Source organism: Hippocampus zosterae, chromosome 21 (genome assembly GCF_025434085.1).
Source record: "Hippocampus zosterae strain Florida chromosome 21, ASM2543408v3, whole genome shotgun sequence".
Taxonomy (NCBI): domain Eukaryota; kingdom Metazoa; phylum Chordata; class Actinopteri; order Syngnathiformes; family Syngnathidae; genus Hippocampus; species Hippocampus zosterae.
Window position 1 is genome coordinate 1,065,014 of NC_067471.1, and position 16,014 is coordinate 1,081,027.

A 16,014-nucleotide genomic window follows, 5' to 3' on the forward strand; every position below is an offset into this window, starting at 1 on the left:
GTTTTCCCTCGCTTACGGCCATACTACCCTGAGAACGCCCGATCTCGTCCGATCTCGGAAGCTAAGCAGGGTCGGGCCTGGTTAGTACTTGGATGGGAGACCGCCTGGGAATACCAGGTGCTGTAAGCTTTTGCACCCACCTCCAATTCACAACACGATTCACTGCTCTTTCCAAAAATTTTGGCATTCATTCGTCATTCAACTTTCACTTATCCTGTGGTTTGAAATCGTTTCCTTCACGTTGATTTGACAGATCAACGTCTCTTTGGAATAAAATTAATGTCCAACAGAGGGAGCCGTCTGCACGGGGATCGGTCATGATAGCACTTGGACATGAAACAGCTTGGGATTTCCGCCTGCTGGATGCCTTTGCACCTCCACTGGAAAAGCCCACTTTTGCAACAAACATCAAATACCACATCTGCGCGCTCGCAGAGGACCGTATGCGAGCCTGACAGGCTGCGCGCTCAAACCACCACGGGAGCAGGCCCCTCCTTCGTGCTCTCGGGAGGAGGTCATTAAATGAAAAAAAAAATCACCCCACGACTCCACCCCCGACCCAGAAGTGCCCTGTCTGCTATAAAGGGGACAATTTTCACGTTTTCCCTCGCTTACGGCCATACTACCCTGAGAACGCCCCATCTCGTCCGATCTCGGAAGCTAAGCAGGGTCGGGCCTGGTTAGTACTTGGATGGGAGACCGCCTGGCAATACCAGGTGCTGTAAGCTTTTGCACCCACCTCCAATTCTGCTTTTGCACCCACCTCCAATTCTCAACACGATTCACTGCTTTTTCCAAAAATTTTGGCATTCATTCGTCATTCAACTTTCACTTATCCTGTGGTTTGAAATCGTTTCCTTCACGTTGATTTGACAGATCAACGTCTCTTTGGAATAAAATTAATGTCCAACAGAGGGAGCCGTCTGCACGGGGATCGGTCATGATAGCACTTGGACATGAAACAGCTTGGGATTTCCGACTGCTGGATGCCTTTGCACCTCCACTGGAAAAGCCCACTTTTGCAACAGACATCAAGTACAGCCTCTGCGCGCTCGCAGAGGACCGTATGCGAGCCTGACAGGCTGCGCGCTCAAACCACCACGGGAGCGGGCCCCTCCTTCGTGCTCTCGGGAGGAGGCCATTAAATGAAAAAAAAAATCACCCCACGACTCCATCCCCGACCCACAAGTGCCTTGTCTGCTATAAAGGGGACAATTTTCACTTTTTCCCTCGCTTACGGCCATACTACCCTGAGAACGCCCGATCTCGTCCGATCTCGGAAGCTAAGCAGGGTCGGGCCTGGTTAGTACTTGGATGGGAGACCGCCTGGGAATACCAGGTGCTGTAAGCTTTTGCACGCACCTCCAATTCTCAACACGATTCACTGCTCTTTCCAAAAATTTTGGCATTCATTCGTCATTCAACTTTCACTTATCCTGTGGTTTGAAATCGTTTCCTTCACGTTGATTTGACAGATCAACGTCTCTTTGGAATAAAATTAATGTCCAACAGAGGGAGCCGTCTGCACGGGGATCGGTCATGATAGCACTTGGACATGAAACAGCTTGGGATTTCCGCCTGCTGGATGCCTTTGCACCTCCACTGGAAAAGCCCACTTTTGCAACAAACATCAAATACCGCATCTGCGCGCTCGCAGAGGACCGTATGCGAGCCTGACAGGCTGCGCGCTCAAACCACCACGGGAGCAGGCCCCTCCTTCGTGCTCTCGGGAGGAGGTCATTAAATGAAAAAAAAAAAAAATCACCCCACTACTCCATCCCCGACCCAGAAGTGCCCTGTCTGCTATAAAGAGGACAATTTTCGCGTTTTCCCTCGCTTACGGCCATACTACCCTGAGAACGCCCGATCTCGTCTGATCTCGGAAGCTAAGCAGGGTAGGGCCTGGTTAGTACTTGGATGGGAGACGCCTGGGGATACCAGGTGCTGTAAGCTTTTGCACCCACCTCCAATTCACAACACGATTCACTGCTCTTTCCAAAAATTTTGGCATTCATTCGTCATTCAACTTTCACTTATCCTGTGGTTTGAAATCGTTTCCTTCACGTTGATTTGACAGATCAACGTCTCTTTGGAATAAAATTAATGTCCAACAGAGGGAGCCGTCTGCACGGGGTCGGTCATGATAGCACTTGGACATGAAACAGCTTGGGATTTCCGCCTGCTGGATGCCTTTGCACCTCCACTGGAAAAGCCCACTTTTGCAACAGACATCAAGTACAGCCTCTGCGCGCTCGCAGAGGACCGTATGCGAGCCTGACAGGCTGCGCGCTCAAACCACCACGGGAGCGGGCCCCTCCTTTGTGCACTCCGGAGGAGGTTTATTAAATGAAAAAAAAAATCACCCCACGACTCCACCCCCGACCCAGAAGTGCCCTGTCTGCTATAAAGAGGACAATTTTCGCGTTTTCCCTCGCTTACGGCCATACTACCCTGAGAACGCCCGATCTCGTCCGATCTCGGAAGCTAAGCAGGGTCGGGCCTGGTTAGTACTTGGATGGGAGACCGCCTGGGAATACCAGGTGCTGTAAGCTTTTGCACCCACCTCCAATTCTCAACACGATTCACTGCTCTTTCCAAAAATTTTGGCATTCATTCGTCATTCAACTTTCACTTATCCTGTGGTTTGAAATCGTTTCCTTCACGTTGATTTGACAGATCAACGTCTCTTTGGAATAAAATTAATGTCCAACAGAGGGAGCCGTCTGCACGGGGATCGGTCATGATAGCACTTGGACATGAAACAGCTTGGGATTTCCGCCTGCTGGATGCCTTTGCACCTCCACTGGAAAAGCCCACTTTTGCAACAAACATCAAATACCACATCTGCGCGCTCGCAGAGGACCGTATGCGAGCCTGACAGGCTGCGCGCTCAAACCACCACGGGAGCAGGCCCCTCCTTCGTGCTCTCGGGAGGAGGTCATTAAATGAAAAAAAAATCACCCCACTACTCCATCCCCGACCCAGAAGTGCCCTGTCTGCTATAAAGAGGATAATTTTCGCGTTTTCCCTCGCTTACGGCCATACTACCCTGAGAACGCCCGATCTCGTCTGATCTCGGAAGCTAAGCAGGGTAGGGCCTGGTTAGTACTTGGATGGGAGACCGCCTGGGAATACCAGGTGCTGTAAGCTTTTGCACCCACCTCCAATTCACAACACGATTCACTGCTCTTTCCAAAAATTTTGGCATTCATTCGTCATTCAACTTTCACTTATCCTGTGGTTTGAAATCGTTTCCTTCACGTTGATTTGACAGATCAACGTCTCTTTGGAATAAAATTAATGTCCAACAGAGGGAGCCGTCTGCACGGGGTCGGTCATGATAGCACTTGGACATGAAACAGCTTGGGATTTCCGCCTGCTGGATGCCTTTGCACCTCCACTGGAAAAGCCCACTTTTGCAACAAACATCAAATACTGCATCTGCGTGCTCGCAGAGGACCGTATGCGAGCCTGACAGGCTGCGCGCTCAAACCACCACGGGAGCGGGCCCCTCCTTCGTGCTCTCGGGAGGAGGTCATTAAATGAAAAAAAAATCACCACACTACTCCATCCCCGACCCGCAAGTGCCTTGTCTGCTATAAAGGGGACAATTTTCACGTTTTCCCTCGCTTACGGCCATACTACCCTGAGAACGCCCGATCTCGTCCGATCTCGGAAGCTAAGCAGGGTCGGGCCTGGTTAGTACTTGGATGGGAGACCGCCTGGGAATACCAGGTGCTGTGAGCTTTTGCACCCACCTCCAATTCTCAACACGATTCACTGCTCTTTCCAAAAATTTTGGCATTCATTCGTCATTCAACTTTCACTTATCCTGTGGTTTAAAATCGTTTCCTTCACGTTGATTTGACAGATCAACGTCTCTTTGGAATAAAATTAATGTCCAACAGAGGGAGCCGTCTGCACGGGGATCGGTCATGATAGCACTTGGACATGAAACAGCTTGGGATTTCCGCCTGCTGGATGCCTTTGCACCTCCACTGGAAAAGCCCACTTTTGCAACAAACATCAAATACCGCATCTGCGCGCTCGCAGAGGACCGTATGCGAGCCTGACAGGCTGCGCGCTCAAACCACCACGGGAGCAGGCCCCTCCTTCGTGCTCTCGGGAGGAGGTCATTAAATGAAAAAAAAAATCACCCCACTACTCCATCACCGACCCAGAAGTGCCCTGTCTGCTATAAAGAGGACAATTTTCGCGTTTTCCCTCGCTTACGGCCATACTACCCTGAGAACGCCCGATCTCGTCTGATCTCGGAAGCTAAGCAGGGTAGGGCCTGGTTAGCACTTGGATGGGAGACCGCCTGGGAATACCAGGTGCTGTAAGCTTTTGCACCCACCTCCAATTCACAACACGATTCACTGCTCTTTCCAAAAATTTTGGCATTCATTCGTCATTCAACTTTCACTTATCCTGTGGTTTGAAATCGTTTCCTTCACGTTGATTTGACAGATCAACGTCTCTTTGGAATAAAATTAATGTCCAACAGAGGGAGCCGTCTGCACGGGAATCGGTAATGATAGCACTTGGACATGAAACAGCTTGGGATTTCCGCCTGCTGGATGCCTTTGCACCTCCACTGGAAAAGCCCACTTTTGCAACAGACATCAAGTACAGCCTCTGCGCGCTCGCAGAGGACCGTATGCGAGCCTGACAGGCTGCGCGCTCAAACCACCACGGGAGCGGGCCCCTCCTTTGTGCACTCCGGAGGAGGTTTATTAAATGAAAAAAAAAATCACCCCACGACTCCACCCCCGACCCAGAAGTGCCCTGTCTGCTATAAAGAGGACAATTTTCGCGTTTTCCCTCGCTTACGGCCATACTACCCTGAGAACGCCCGATCTCGTCCGATCTCGGAAGCTAAGCAGGGTCGGGCCTGGTTAGTACTTGGATGGGAGACCGCCTGGGAATACCAGGTGCTGTAAGCTTTTGCACCCACCTCCAATTCACAACACGATTCACTGCTCTTTCCAAAAATTTTGGCATTCATTCGTCATTCAACTTTCACTTATCCTGTGGTTTGAAATCGTTTCCTTCACGTTGATTTGACAGATCAACGTCTCTTTGGAATAAAATTAATGTCCAACAGAGGGAGCCGTCTGCACGGGGATCGGTCATGATAGCACTTGGACATGAAACAGCTTGGGATTTCCGCCTGCTGGATGCCTTTGCACCTCCACTGGAAAAGCCCACTTTTGCAACAAACATCAAATACCACATCTGCGCGCTCGCAGAGGACCGTATGCGAGCCTGACAGGCTGCGCGCTCAAACCACCACGGGAGCAGGCCCCTCCTTCGTGCTCTCGGGAGGAGGTCATTAAATGAAAAAAAAAATCACCCCACGACTCCACCCCCGACCCAGAAGTGCCCTGTCTGCTATAAAGGGGACAATTTTCACGTTTTCCCTCGCTTACGGCCATACTACCCTGAGAACGCCCCATCTCGTCCGATCTCGGAAGCTAAGCAGGGTCGGGCCTGGTTAGTACTTGGATGGGAGACCGCCTGGCAATACCAGGTGCTGTAAGCTTTTGCACCCACCTCCAATTCTGCTTTTGCACCCACCTCCAATTCTCAACACGATTCACTGCTTTTTCCAAAAATTTTGGCATTCATTCGTCATTCAACTTTCACTTATCCTGTGGTTTGAAATCGTTTCCTTCACGTTGATTTGACAGATCAACGTCTCTTTGGAATAAAATTAATGTCCAACAGAGGGAGCCGTCTGCACGGGGATCGGTCATGATAGCACTTGGACATGAAACAGCTTGGGATTTCCGACTGCTGGATGCCTTTGCACCTCCACTGGAAAAGCCCACTTTTGCAACAGACATCAAGTACAGCCTCTGCGCGCTCGCAGAGGACCGTATGCGAGCCTGACAGGCTGCGCGCTCAAACCACCACGGGAGCGGGCCCCTCCTTCGTGCTCTCGGGAGGAGGCCATTAAATGAAAAAAAAAATCACCCCACGACTCCATCCCCGACCCACAAGTGCCTTGTCTGCTATAAAGGGGACAATTTTCACTTTTTCCCTCGCTTACGGCCATACTACCCTGAGAACGCCCGATCTCGTCCGATCTCGGAAGCTAAGCAGGGTCGGGCCTGGTTAGTACTTGGATGGGAGACCGCCTGGGAATACCAGGTGCTGTAAGCTTTTGCACGCACCTCCAATTCTCAACACGATTCACTGCTCTTTCCAAAAATTTTGGCATTCATTCGTCATTCAACTTTCACTTATCCTGTGGTTTGAAATCGTTTCCTTCACGTTGATTTGACAGATCAACGTCTCTTTGGAATAAAATTAATGTCCAACAGAGGGAGCCGTCTGCACGGGGATCGGTCATGATAGCACTTGGACATGAAACAGCTTGGGATTTCCGCCTGCTGGATGCCTTTGCACCTCCACTGGAAAAGCCCACTTTTGCAACAAACATCAAATACCGCATCTGCGCGCTCGCAGAGGACCGTATGCGAGCCTGACAGGCTGCGCGCTCAAACCACCACGGGAGCAGGCCCCTCCTTCGTGCTCTCGGGAGGAGGTCATTAAATGAAAAAAAAAAAAAATCACCCCACTACTCCATCCCCGACCCAGAAGTGCCCTGTCTGCTATAAAGAGGACAATTTTCGCGTTTTCCCTCGCTTACGGCCATACTACCCTGAGAACGCCCGATCTCGTCTGATCTCGGAAGCTAAGCAGGGTAGGGCCTGGTTAGTACTTGGATGGGAGACGCCTGGGGATACCAGGTGCTGTAAGCTTTTGCACCCACCTCCAATTCACAACACGATTCACTGCTCTTTCCAAAAATTTTGGCATTCATTCGTCATTCAACTTTCACTTATCCTGTGGTTTGAAATCGTTTCCTTCACGTTGATTTGACAGATCAACGTCTCTTTGGAATAAAATTAATGTCCAACAGAGGGAGCCGTCTGCACGGGGATCGGTCATGATAGCACTTGGACATGAAACAGCTTGGGATTTCCGCCTGCTGGATGCCTTTGCACCTCCACTGGAAAAGCCCACTTTTGCAACAAACATCAAATACCGCATCTGCGCGCTCGCAGAGGACCGTATGCGAGCCTGACAGGCTGCACGCTCAAACCACCACGGGAGCAGGCCCCTCCTTCGTGCTCTCGGGAGGAGGTCATTAAATGAAAAAAAAATCACCCCACTACTCCATCCCCGACCCAGAAGTGCCCTGTCTGCTATAAAGAGGATAATTTTCGCGTTTTCCCTCGCTTACGGCCATACTACCCTGAGAACGCCCGATCTCGTCTGATCTCGGAAGCTAAGCAGGGTAGGGCCTGGTTAGTACTTGGATGGGAGACCGCCTGGGAATACCAGGTGCTGTAAGCTTTTGCACCCACCTCCAATTCACAACACGATTCACTGCTCTTTCCAAAAATTTTGGCATTCATTCGTCATTCAACTTTCACTTATCCTGTGGTTTGAAATCGTTTCCTTCACGTTGATTTGACAGATCAACGTCTCTTTGGAATAAAATTAATGTCCAACAGAGGGAGCCGTCTGCACGGGGTCGGTCATGATAGCACTTGGACATGAAACAGCTTGGGATTTCCGCCTGCTGGATGCCTTTGCACCTCCACTGGAAAAGCCCACTTTTGCAACAAACATCAAATACCACATCTGCGCGCTCGCAGAGGACCGTATGCGAGCCTGACAGGCTGCGCGCTCAAACCACCACGGGAGCAGGCCCCTCCTTCGTGCTCTCGGGAGGAGGTCATTAAATGAAAAAAAAAATCACCCCACGACTCCACCCCCGACCCAGAAGTGCCCTGTCTGCTATAAAGGGGACAATTTTCACGTTTTCCCTCGCTTACGGCCATACTACCCTGAGAACGCCCCATCTCGTCCGATCTCGGAAGCTAAGCAGGGTCGGGCCTGGTTAGTACTTGGATGGGAGACCGCCTGGCAATACCAGGTGCTGTAAGCTTTTGCACCCACCTCCAATTCTGCTTTTGCACCCACCTCCAATTCTCAACACGATTCACTGCTTTTTCCAAAAATTTTGGCATTCATTCGTCATTCAACTTTCACTTATCCTGTGGTTTGAAATCGTTTCCTTCACGTTGATTTGACAGATCAACGTCTCTTTGGAATAAAATTAATGTCCAACAGAGGGAGCCGTCTGCACGGGGATCGGTCATGATAGCACTTGGACATGAAACAGCTTGGGATTTCCGCCTGCTGGATGCCTTTGCACCTCCACTGGAAAAGCCCACTTTTGCAACAAACATCAAATACCACATCTGCGCGCTCGCAGAGGACCGTATGCGAGCCTGACAGGCTGCGCGCTCAAACCACCACGGGAGCAGGCCCCTCCTTCGTGCTCTCGGGAGGAGGTCATTAAATGAAAAAAAAAATCACCCCACGACTCCACCCCCGACCCAGAAGTGCCCTGTCTGCTATAAAGGGGACAATTTTCACGTTTTCCCTCGCTTACGGCCATACTACCCTGAGAACGCCCCATCTCGTCCGATCTCGGAAGCTAAGCAGGGTCGGGCCTGGTTAGTACTTGGATGGGAGACCGCCTGGCAATACCAGGTGCTGTAAGCTTTTGCACCCACCTCCAATTCTGCTTTTGCACCCACCTCCAATTCTCAACACGATTCACTGCTTTTTCCAAAAATTTTGGCATTCATTCGTCATTCAACTTTCACTTATCCTGTGGTTTGAAATCGTTTCCTTCACGTTGATTTGACAGATCAACGTCTCTTTGGAATAAAATTAATGTCCAACAGAGGGAGCCGTCTGCACGGGGATCGGTCATGATAGCACTTGGACATGAAACAGCTTGGGATTTCCGACTGCTGGATGCCTTTGCACCTCCACTGGAAAAGCCCACTTTTGCAACAGACATCAAGTACAGCCTCTGCGCGCTCGCAGAGGACCGTATGCGAGCCTGACAGGCTGCGCGCTCAAACCACCACGGGAGCGGGCCCCTCCTTCGTGCTCTCGGGAGGAGGCCATTAAATGAAAAAAAAAATCACCCCACGACTCCATCCCCGACCCACAAGTGCCTTGTCTGCTATAAAGGGGACAATTTTCACTTTTTCCCTCGCTTACGGCCATACTACCCTGAGAACGCCCGATCTCGTCCGATCTCGGAAGCTAAGCAGGGTCGGGCCTGGTTAGTACTTGGATGGGAGACCGCCTGGGAATACCAGGTGCTGTAAGCTTTTGCACGCACCTCCAATTCTCAACACGATTCACTGCTCTTTCCAAAAATTTTGGCATTCATTCGTCATTCAACTTTCACTTATCCTGTGGTTTGAAATCGTTTCCTTCACGTTGATTTGACAGATCAACGTCTCTTTGGAATAAAATTAATGTCCAACAGAGGGAGCCGTCTGCACGGGGATCGGTCATGATAGCACTTGGACATGAAACAGCTTGGGATTTCCGCCTGCTGGATGCCTTTGCACCTCCACTGGAAAAGCCCACTTTTGCAACAAACATCAAATACCGCATCTGCGCGCTCGCAGAGGACCGTATGCGAGCCTGACAGGCTGCGCGCTCAAACCACCACGGGAGCAGGCCCCTCCTTCGTGCTCTCGGGAGGAGGTCATTAAATGAAAAAAAAAAAAAATCACCCCACTACTCCATCCCCGACCCAGAAGTGCCCTGTCTGCTATAAAGAGGACAATTTTCGCGTTTTCCCTCGCTTACGGCCATACTACCCTGAGAACGCCCGATCTCGTCTGATCTCGGAAGCTAAGCAGGGTAGGGCCTGGTTAGTACTTGGATGGGAGACGCCTGGGGATACCAGGTGCTGTAAGCTTTTGCACCCACCTCCAATTCACAACACGATTCACTGCTCTTTCCAAAAATTTTGGCATTCATTCGTCATTCAACTTTCACTTATCCTGTGGTTTGAAATCGTTTCCTTCACGTTGATTTGACAGATCAACGTCTCTTTGGAATAAAATTAATGTCCAACAGAGGGAGCCGTCTGCACGGGGATCGGTCATGATAGCACTTGGACATGAAACAGCTTGGGATTTCCGCCTGCTGGATGCCTTTGCACCTCCACTGGAAAAGCCCACTTTTGCAACAAACATCAAATACCGCATCTGCGCGCTCGCAGAGGACCGTATGCGAGCCTGACAGGCTGCACGCTCAAACCACCACGGGAGCAGGCCCCTCCTTCGTGCTCTCGGGAGGAGGTCATTAAATGAAAAAAAAATCACCCCACTACTCCATCCCCGACCCAGAAGTGCCCTGTCTGCTATAAAGAGGATAATTTTCGCGTTTTCCCTCGCTTACGGCCATACTACCCTGAGAACGCCCGATCTCGTCTGATCTCGGAAGCTAAGCAGGGTAGGGCCTGGTTAGTACTTGGATGGGAGACCGCCTGGGAATACCAGGTGCTGTAAGCTTTTGCACCCACCTCCAATTCACAACACGATTCACTGCTCTTTCCAAAAATTTTGGCATTCATTCGTCATTCAACTTTCACTTATCCTGTGGTTTGAAATCGTTTCCTTCACGTTGATTTGACAGATCAACGTCTCTTTGGAATAAAATTAATGTCCAACAGAGGGAGCCGTCTGCACGGGGTCGGTCATGATAGCACTTGGACATGAAACAGCTTGGGATTTCCGCCTGCTGGATGCCTTTGCACCTCCACTGGAAAAGCCCACTTTTGCAACAAACATCAAATACTGCATCTGCGTGCTCGCAGAGGACCGTATGCGAGCCTGACAGGCTGCGCGCTCAAACCACCACGGGAGCGGGCCCCTCCTTCGTGCTCTCGGGAGGAGGTCATTAAATGAAAAAAAAATCACCACACTACTCCATCCCCGACCCGCAAGTGCCTTGTCTGCTATAAAGGGGACAATTTTCACGTTTTCCCTCGCTTACGGCCATACTACCCTGAGAACGCCCGATCTCGTCCGATCTCGGAAGCTAAGCAGGGTCGGGCCTGGTTAGTACTTGGATGGGAGACCGCCTGGGAATACCAGGTGCTGTGAGCTTTTGCACCCACCTCCAATTCTCAACACGATTCACTGCTCTTTCCAAAAATTTTGGCATTCATTCGTCATTCAACTTTCACTTATCCTGTGGTTTAAAATCGTTTCCTTCACGTTGATTTGACAGATCAACGTCTCTTTGGAATAAAATTAATGTCCAACAGAGGGAGCCGTCTGCACGGGGATCGGTCATGATAGCACTTGGACATGAAACAGCTTGGGATTTCCGCCTGCTGGATGCCTTTGCACCTCCACTGGAAAAGCCCACTTTTGCAACAGACATCAAGTACAGCCTCTGCGCGCTCGCAGAGGACCGTATGCGAGCCTGACAGGCTGCGCGCTCAAACCACCACGGGAGCGGGCCCCTCCTTTGTGCACTCCGGAGGAGGTTTATTAAATGAAAAAAAATCACCCCACTACTCCACCCCCGACGCGAGCCTGACAGGCTGCGCGCTCAAACCACCACGGGAGCGGGCCCCTCCTTTGTGCACTCCGGAGGAGGTTTATTAAATGAAAAAAAATCACCCCACTACTCCACCCCCGACCCAGAAGTGCCCTGTCTGCTATAAACAGGACAATTTTCGCGTTTTCCCTCGCTTACGGCCATACTACCCTGAGAACGCCCGATCTCGTCCGATCTCGGAAGCTAAGCAGGGTCGGGCCTGGTTAGTACTTGGATGGGAGACCGCCTGGGAATACCAGGTGCTGTAAGCTTTTGCACCCACCTCCAATTCTCAACACGATTCACTGCTCTTTCCAAAAATTTTGGCATTCATTCGTCATTCAACTTTCACTTATCCTGTGGTTTGAAATCGTTTCCTTCACGTTGATTTGACAGATCAACGTCTCTTTGGAATAAAATTAATGTCCAACAGAGGGAGCCGTCTGCACGGGGATCGGTCATGATAGCACTTGGACATGAAACAGCTTGGGATTTCCGCCTGCTGGATGCCTTTGCACCTCCACTGGAAAAGCCCACTTTTGCAACAAACATCAAATACCGCATCTGCGCGCTCGCAGAGGACCGTATGCGAGCCTGACAGGCTGCGCGCTCAAACCACCACGGGAGCAGGCCCCTCCTTCGTGCTCTCGGGAGGAGGTCATTAAATGAAAAAAAAAAATCACCCCAGGACTCCATCCCCGACCCGCAAGTGCCGTGTCTGCTATAAAGGGGACAATTTTCACGTTTTCCCTCGCTTACGGCCATACTACCCTGAGAACGCCCCATCTCGTCCGATCTCGGAAGCTAAGCAGGGTCGGGCCTGGTTAGTACTTGGATGGGAGACCGCCTGGGAATACCAGGTGCTGTAAGCTTTTGCACCCACCTCCAATTCTCAACACGATTCACTGCTCTTTCCAAAAATTTTGGCTTTCATTAGTCATTCAACTTTCACTTATCCTGTGGTTTGAAATCGTTTCCTTCACGTTGATTTGACAGATCAACGTCTCTTTGGAATAAAATTAATGTCCAACAGAGGGAGCCGTCTGCACGGGGTCGGTCATGATAGCACTTGGACATGAAACAGCTTGGGATTTCCGCCTGCTGGATGCCTTTGCACCTCCACTGGAAAAGCCTACTTTTGCAACAAACATCAAATACTGCATCTGCGTGCTCGCAGAGGACCGTATGCGAGCCTGACAGGCTGCGCGCTCAAACCACCACGGGAGCGGGCCCCTCCTTCGTGCTCTCGGGAGGAGGTCATTAAATGAAAAAAAAAATCACCCCACTACTCCATCCCCGACCCGCAAGTGCCTTGTCTGCTATAAAGGGGACAATTTTCACGTTTTCCCTCGCTTACGTCTATACTACCCTGAGAACGCCCGATCTCGTCCGATCTCGGAAGCTAAGCAGGGTCGGGCCTGGTTAGTACTTGGATGGGAGACCGCCTGGGAATACCAGGTGCTGTGAGCTTTTGCACCCACCTCCAATTCTCAACACGATTCACTGCTCTTTCCAAAAATTTTGGCATTCATTCGTCATTCAACTTTCACTTATCCTGTGGTTTGAAATCGTTTCCTTCACGTTGATTTGACAGATCAACGTCTCTTTGGAATAAAATTAATGTCCAACAGAGGGAGCCGTCTGCACGGGGTCGGTCATGATAGCACTTGGACATGAAACAGCTTGGGATTTCCGCCTGCTGGATGCCTTTGCACCTCCACTGGAAAAGCCCACTTTTGCAACAAACATCAAATACTGCATCTGCGTGCTCGCAGAGGACCGTATGCGAGCCTGACAGGCTGCGCGCTCAAACCACCACGGGAGCGGGCCCCTCCTTCGTGCTCTCGGGAGGAGGTCATTAAATGAAAAAAAAAATCACCCCAGGACTCCATCCCCGACCCGCAAGTGCCGTGTCTGCTATAAAGGGGACAATTTTCACGTTTTCCCTCGCTTACGGCCATACTACCCTGAGAACGCCCCATCTCGTCCGATCTCGGAAGCTAAGCAGGGTCGGGCCTGGTTAGTACTTGGATGGGAGACCGCCTGGGAATACCAGGTGCTGTAAGCTTTTGCACCCACCTCCAATTCTCAACACGATTCACTGCTCTTTCCAAAAATTTTGGCTTTCATTAGTCATTCAACTTTCACTTATCCTGTGGTTTGAAATCGTTTCCTTCACGTTGATTTGACAGATCAACGTCTCTTTGGAATAAAATTAATGTCCAACAGAGGGAGCCGTCTGCACGGGGATCGGTCATGATAGCACTTGGACATGAAACAGCTTGGGATTTCCGCCTGCTGGATGCCTTTGCACCTCCACTGGAAAAGCCCACTTTTGCAACAAACATCAAATACCGCATCTGCGCGCTCGCAGAGGACCGTATGCGAGCCTGACAGGCTGCGCGCTCAAACCACCACGGGAGCAGGCCCCTCCTTCGTGCTCTCGGGAGGAGGTCATTAAATGAAAAAAAAATCACCCCACTACTCCATCACCGACCCAGAAGTGCCCTGTCTGCTATAAAGAGGACAATTTTCGCGTTTTCCCTCGCTTACGGCCATACTACCCTGAGAACGCCCGATCTCGTCTGATCTCGGAAGCTAAGCAGGGTAGGGCCTGGTTAGCACTTGGATGGGAGACCGCCTGGGAATACCAGGTGCTGTAAGCTTTTGCACCCACCTCCAATTCACAACACGATTCACTGCTCTTTCCAAAAATTTTGGCATTCATTCGTCATTCAACTTTCACTTATCCTGTGGTTTGAAATCGTTTCCTTCACGTTGATTTGACAGATCAACGTCTCTTTGGAATAAAATTAATGCCCAACAGAGGGAGCCGTCTGCACGGGAATCGGTAATGATAGCACTTGGACATGAAACAGCTTGGGATTTCCGCCTGCTGGATGCCTTTGCACCTCCACTGGAAAAGCCCACTTTTGCAACAGACATCAAGTACAGCCTCTGCGCGCTCGCAGAGGACCGTATGCGAGCCTGACAGGCTGCGCGCTCAAACCACCACGGGAGCGGGCCCCTCCTTTGTGCACTCCGGAGGAGGTTTATTAAATGAAAAAAAAAATCACCCCACGACTCCACCCCCGACCCAGAAGTGCCCTGTCTGCTATAAAGAGGACAATTTTCGCGTTTTCCCTCGCTTACGGCCATACTACCCTGAGAACGCCCGATCTCGTCCGATCTCGGAAGCTAAGCAGGGTCGGGCCTGGTTAGTACTTGGATGGGAGACCGCCTGGGAATACCAGGTGCTGTAAGCTTTTGCACCCACCTCCAATTCACAACACGATTCACTGCTCTTTCCAAAAATTTTGGCATTCATTCGTCATTCAACTTTCACTTATCCTGTGGTTTGAAATCGTTTCCTTCACGTTGATTTGACAGATCAACGTCTCTTTGGAATAAAATTAATGTCCAACAGAGGGAGCCGTCTGCACGGGGATCGGTCATGATAGCACTTGGACATGAAACAGCTTGGGATTTCCGCCTGCTGGATGCCTTTGCACCTCCACTGGAAAAGCCCACTTTTGCAACAAACATCAAATACCGCATCTGCGCGCTCGCAGAGGACCGTATGCGAGCCTGACAGGCTGCGCGCTCAAACAACCACGGGAGCGGGCCCCTCCTTCGTGCTCTCGGGAGGAGGTCATTAAATGAAAAAAAAAATCACCCCAGGACTCCATCCCCGACCCGCAAGTGCCGTGTCTGCTATAAAGGGGACAATTTTCACGTTTTCCCTCGCTTACGGGCATACTACCCTGAGAACGCCCCATCTCGTCCGATCTCGGAAGCTAAGCAGGGTCGGGCCTGGTTAGTACTTGGATGGGAGACCGCCTGGGAATACCAGGTGCTGTAAGCTTTTGCACCCACCTCCAATTCTCAACACGATTCACTGCTCTTTCCAAAAATTTTGGCTTTCATTAGTCATTCAACGGGCGGCCCGGTAGTCCAGTGGTTAGCACGTCGGCTTCACAGTGCAGAGGTACCGGGTTCGATTCCAGCTCCGGCCTCCCTGTGTGGAGTTTGCATGTTCTCCCCGGGCCTGCATGGGTTTTCTCCGGGTGCTCCGGTTTCCTCCCACATTCCAAAGAGTGTGAGCGTGGATGGTTGTTCGTCTATGTGTGCCCTGCGATTGGCTGGCAACCGATTCAGGGTGTCCCCCGCCTACTGCCCGGAGACGGCTGGGATGGGCTCCAGCACCCCCCGCGACCCTAGTGAGGATCAAGCGGTACGGAAGATGAATGAAAATGAATAGTCATTCAACTTTCACTTATCCTGTGGTTTGAAATCGTTTCCTTCACGTTGATTTGACAGATCAACGTCTCTTTGGAATAAAATTAATGTCCAACAGAGGGAGCCGTCTGCACGGGGTCGGTCATGATAGCACTTGGACATGAAACAGCTTGGGATTTCCGCCTGCTGGATGCCTTTGCACCTCCACTGGAAAAGCCCACTTTTGCAACAAACATCAAATACTGCATCTGCGTGCTCGCAGAGGACCGTATGCGAGCCTGACAGGCTGCGCGCTCAAACCACCACGGGAGCGGGCCCCTCCTTCGT

General features: G+C 50.9%; 26 non-coding genes across 26 annotated transcripts; all 26 read left to right on the forward strand.

Annotated features, from left to right (window-relative positions):
* The first annotated feature begins 10 nt into the window (after nucleotides 1-10).
* On the forward strand, nucleotides 11-129 carry LOC127594362 (5S ribosomal RNA). The gene has a single exon (XR_007960763.1). It is a non-coding gene; the product is annotated as a 5S ribosomal RNA (ribosomal RNA).
* A 480-nt stretch (nucleotides 130-609) lies between these two features.
* Nucleotides 610-728, forward strand: LOC127594348 (5S ribosomal RNA). The gene has a single exon (XR_007960750.1). It is a non-coding gene; the product is annotated as a 5S ribosomal RNA (ribosomal RNA).
* A 504-nt stretch (nucleotides 729-1,232) lies between these two features.
* LOC127594363 (5S ribosomal RNA) lies at nucleotides 1,233-1,351 on the forward strand. Its single transcript, XR_007960764.1, has one exon. It is a non-coding gene; the product is annotated as a 5S ribosomal RNA (ribosomal RNA).
* A 484-nt stretch (nucleotides 1,352-1,835) lies between these two features.
* LOC127594342 (5S ribosomal RNA) lies at nucleotides 1,836-1,953 on the forward strand. Its single transcript, XR_007960744.1, has one exon. It is a non-coding gene; the product is annotated as a 5S ribosomal RNA (ribosomal RNA).
* A 480-nt stretch (nucleotides 1,954-2,433) lies between these two features.
* On the forward strand, nucleotides 2,434-2,552 carry LOC127594364 (5S ribosomal RNA). The gene has a single exon (XR_007960765.1). It is a non-coding gene; the product is annotated as a 5S ribosomal RNA (ribosomal RNA).
* A 479-nt stretch (nucleotides 2,553-3,031) lies between these two features.
* On the forward strand, nucleotides 3,032-3,150 carry LOC127594397 (5S ribosomal RNA). The gene has a single exon (XR_007960796.1). It is a non-coding gene; the product is annotated as a 5S ribosomal RNA (ribosomal RNA).
* Nucleotides 3,151-3,628: 478 nt separating this feature from the next.
* On the forward strand, nucleotides 3,629-3,747 carry LOC127594270 (5S ribosomal RNA). The gene has a single exon (XR_007960676.1). It is a non-coding gene; the product is annotated as a 5S ribosomal RNA (ribosomal RNA).
* A 480-nt stretch (nucleotides 3,748-4,227) lies between these two features.
* On the forward strand, nucleotides 4,228-4,346 carry LOC127594296 (5S ribosomal RNA). The gene has a single exon (XR_007960700.1). It is a non-coding gene; the product is annotated as a 5S ribosomal RNA (ribosomal RNA).
* A 481-nt stretch (nucleotides 4,347-4,827) lies between these two features.
* LOC127594365 (5S ribosomal RNA) lies at nucleotides 4,828-4,946 on the forward strand. Its single transcript, XR_007960766.1, has one exon. It is a non-coding gene; the product is annotated as a 5S ribosomal RNA (ribosomal RNA).
* Nucleotides 4,947-5,426: 480 nt separating this feature from the next.
* Nucleotides 5,427-5,545, forward strand: LOC127594349 (5S ribosomal RNA). Its single transcript, XR_007960751.1, has one exon. It is a non-coding gene; the product is annotated as a 5S ribosomal RNA (ribosomal RNA).
* A 504-nt stretch (nucleotides 5,546-6,049) lies between these two features.
* On the forward strand, nucleotides 6,050-6,168 carry LOC127594366 (5S ribosomal RNA). Its single transcript, XR_007960767.1, has one exon. It is a non-coding gene; the product is annotated as a 5S ribosomal RNA (ribosomal RNA).
* A 484-nt stretch (nucleotides 6,169-6,652) lies between these two features.
* On the forward strand, nucleotides 6,653-6,770 carry LOC127594344 (5S ribosomal RNA). Its single transcript, XR_007960746.1, has one exon. It is a non-coding gene; the product is annotated as a 5S ribosomal RNA (ribosomal RNA).
* Nucleotides 6,771-7,249: 479 nt separating this feature from the next.
* Nucleotides 7,250-7,368, forward strand: LOC127594398 (5S ribosomal RNA). Its single transcript, XR_007960797.1, has one exon. It is a non-coding gene; the product is annotated as a 5S ribosomal RNA (ribosomal RNA).
* Nucleotides 7,369-7,847: 479 nt separating this feature from the next.
* Nucleotides 7,848-7,966, forward strand: LOC127594350 (5S ribosomal RNA). Its single transcript, XR_007960752.1, has one exon. It is a non-coding gene; the product is annotated as a 5S ribosomal RNA (ribosomal RNA).
* A 504-nt stretch (nucleotides 7,967-8,470) lies between these two features.
* On the forward strand, nucleotides 8,471-8,589 carry LOC127594351 (5S ribosomal RNA). The gene has a single exon (XR_007960753.1). It is a non-coding gene; the product is annotated as a 5S ribosomal RNA (ribosomal RNA).
* Nucleotides 8,590-9,093: 504 nt separating this feature from the next.
* On the forward strand, nucleotides 9,094-9,212 carry LOC127594367 (5S ribosomal RNA). The gene has a single exon (XR_007960768.1). It is a non-coding gene; the product is annotated as a 5S ribosomal RNA (ribosomal RNA).
* A 484-nt stretch (nucleotides 9,213-9,696) lies between these two features.
* LOC127594345 (5S ribosomal RNA) lies at nucleotides 9,697-9,814 on the forward strand. The gene has a single exon (XR_007960747.1). It is a non-coding gene; the product is annotated as a 5S ribosomal RNA (ribosomal RNA).
* Nucleotides 9,815-10,293: 479 nt separating this feature from the next.
* Nucleotides 10,294-10,412, forward strand: LOC127594399 (5S ribosomal RNA). The gene has a single exon (XR_007960798.1). It is a non-coding gene; the product is annotated as a 5S ribosomal RNA (ribosomal RNA).
* Nucleotides 10,413-10,890: 478 nt separating this feature from the next.
* On the forward strand, nucleotides 10,891-11,009 carry LOC127594271 (5S ribosomal RNA). Its single transcript, XR_007960677.1, has one exon. It is a non-coding gene; the product is annotated as a 5S ribosomal RNA (ribosomal RNA).
* A 592-nt stretch (nucleotides 11,010-11,601) lies between these two features.
* LOC127594368 (5S ribosomal RNA) lies at nucleotides 11,602-11,720 on the forward strand. Its single transcript, XR_007960769.1, has one exon. It is a non-coding gene; the product is annotated as a 5S ribosomal RNA (ribosomal RNA).
* Nucleotides 11,721-12,201: 481 nt separating this feature from the next.
* On the forward strand, nucleotides 12,202-12,320 carry LOC127594315 (5S ribosomal RNA). The gene has a single exon (XR_007960719.1). It is a non-coding gene; the product is annotated as a 5S ribosomal RNA (ribosomal RNA).
* A 479-nt stretch (nucleotides 12,321-12,799) lies between these two features.
* On the forward strand, nucleotides 12,800-12,918 carry LOC127594324 (5S ribosomal RNA). The gene has a single exon (XR_007960727.1). It is a non-coding gene; the product is annotated as a 5S ribosomal RNA (ribosomal RNA).
* A 479-nt stretch (nucleotides 12,919-13,397) lies between these two features.
* On the forward strand, nucleotides 13,398-13,516 carry LOC127594316 (5S ribosomal RNA). The gene has a single exon (XR_007960720.1). It is a non-coding gene; the product is annotated as a 5S ribosomal RNA (ribosomal RNA).
* A 479-nt stretch (nucleotides 13,517-13,995) lies between these two features.
* LOC127594298 (5S ribosomal RNA) lies at nucleotides 13,996-14,114 on the forward strand. The gene has a single exon (XR_007960702.1). It is a non-coding gene; the product is annotated as a 5S ribosomal RNA (ribosomal RNA).
* Nucleotides 14,115-14,595: 481 nt separating this feature from the next.
* On the forward strand, nucleotides 14,596-14,714 carry LOC127594369 (5S ribosomal RNA). The gene has a single exon (XR_007960770.1). It is a non-coding gene; the product is annotated as a 5S ribosomal RNA (ribosomal RNA).
* A 480-nt stretch (nucleotides 14,715-15,194) lies between these two features.
* Nucleotides 15,195-15,313, forward strand: LOC127594334 (5S ribosomal RNA). Its single transcript, XR_007960737.1, has one exon. It is a non-coding gene; the product is annotated as a 5S ribosomal RNA (ribosomal RNA).
* Nucleotides 15,314-16,014: the final 701 nt, after the last annotated feature.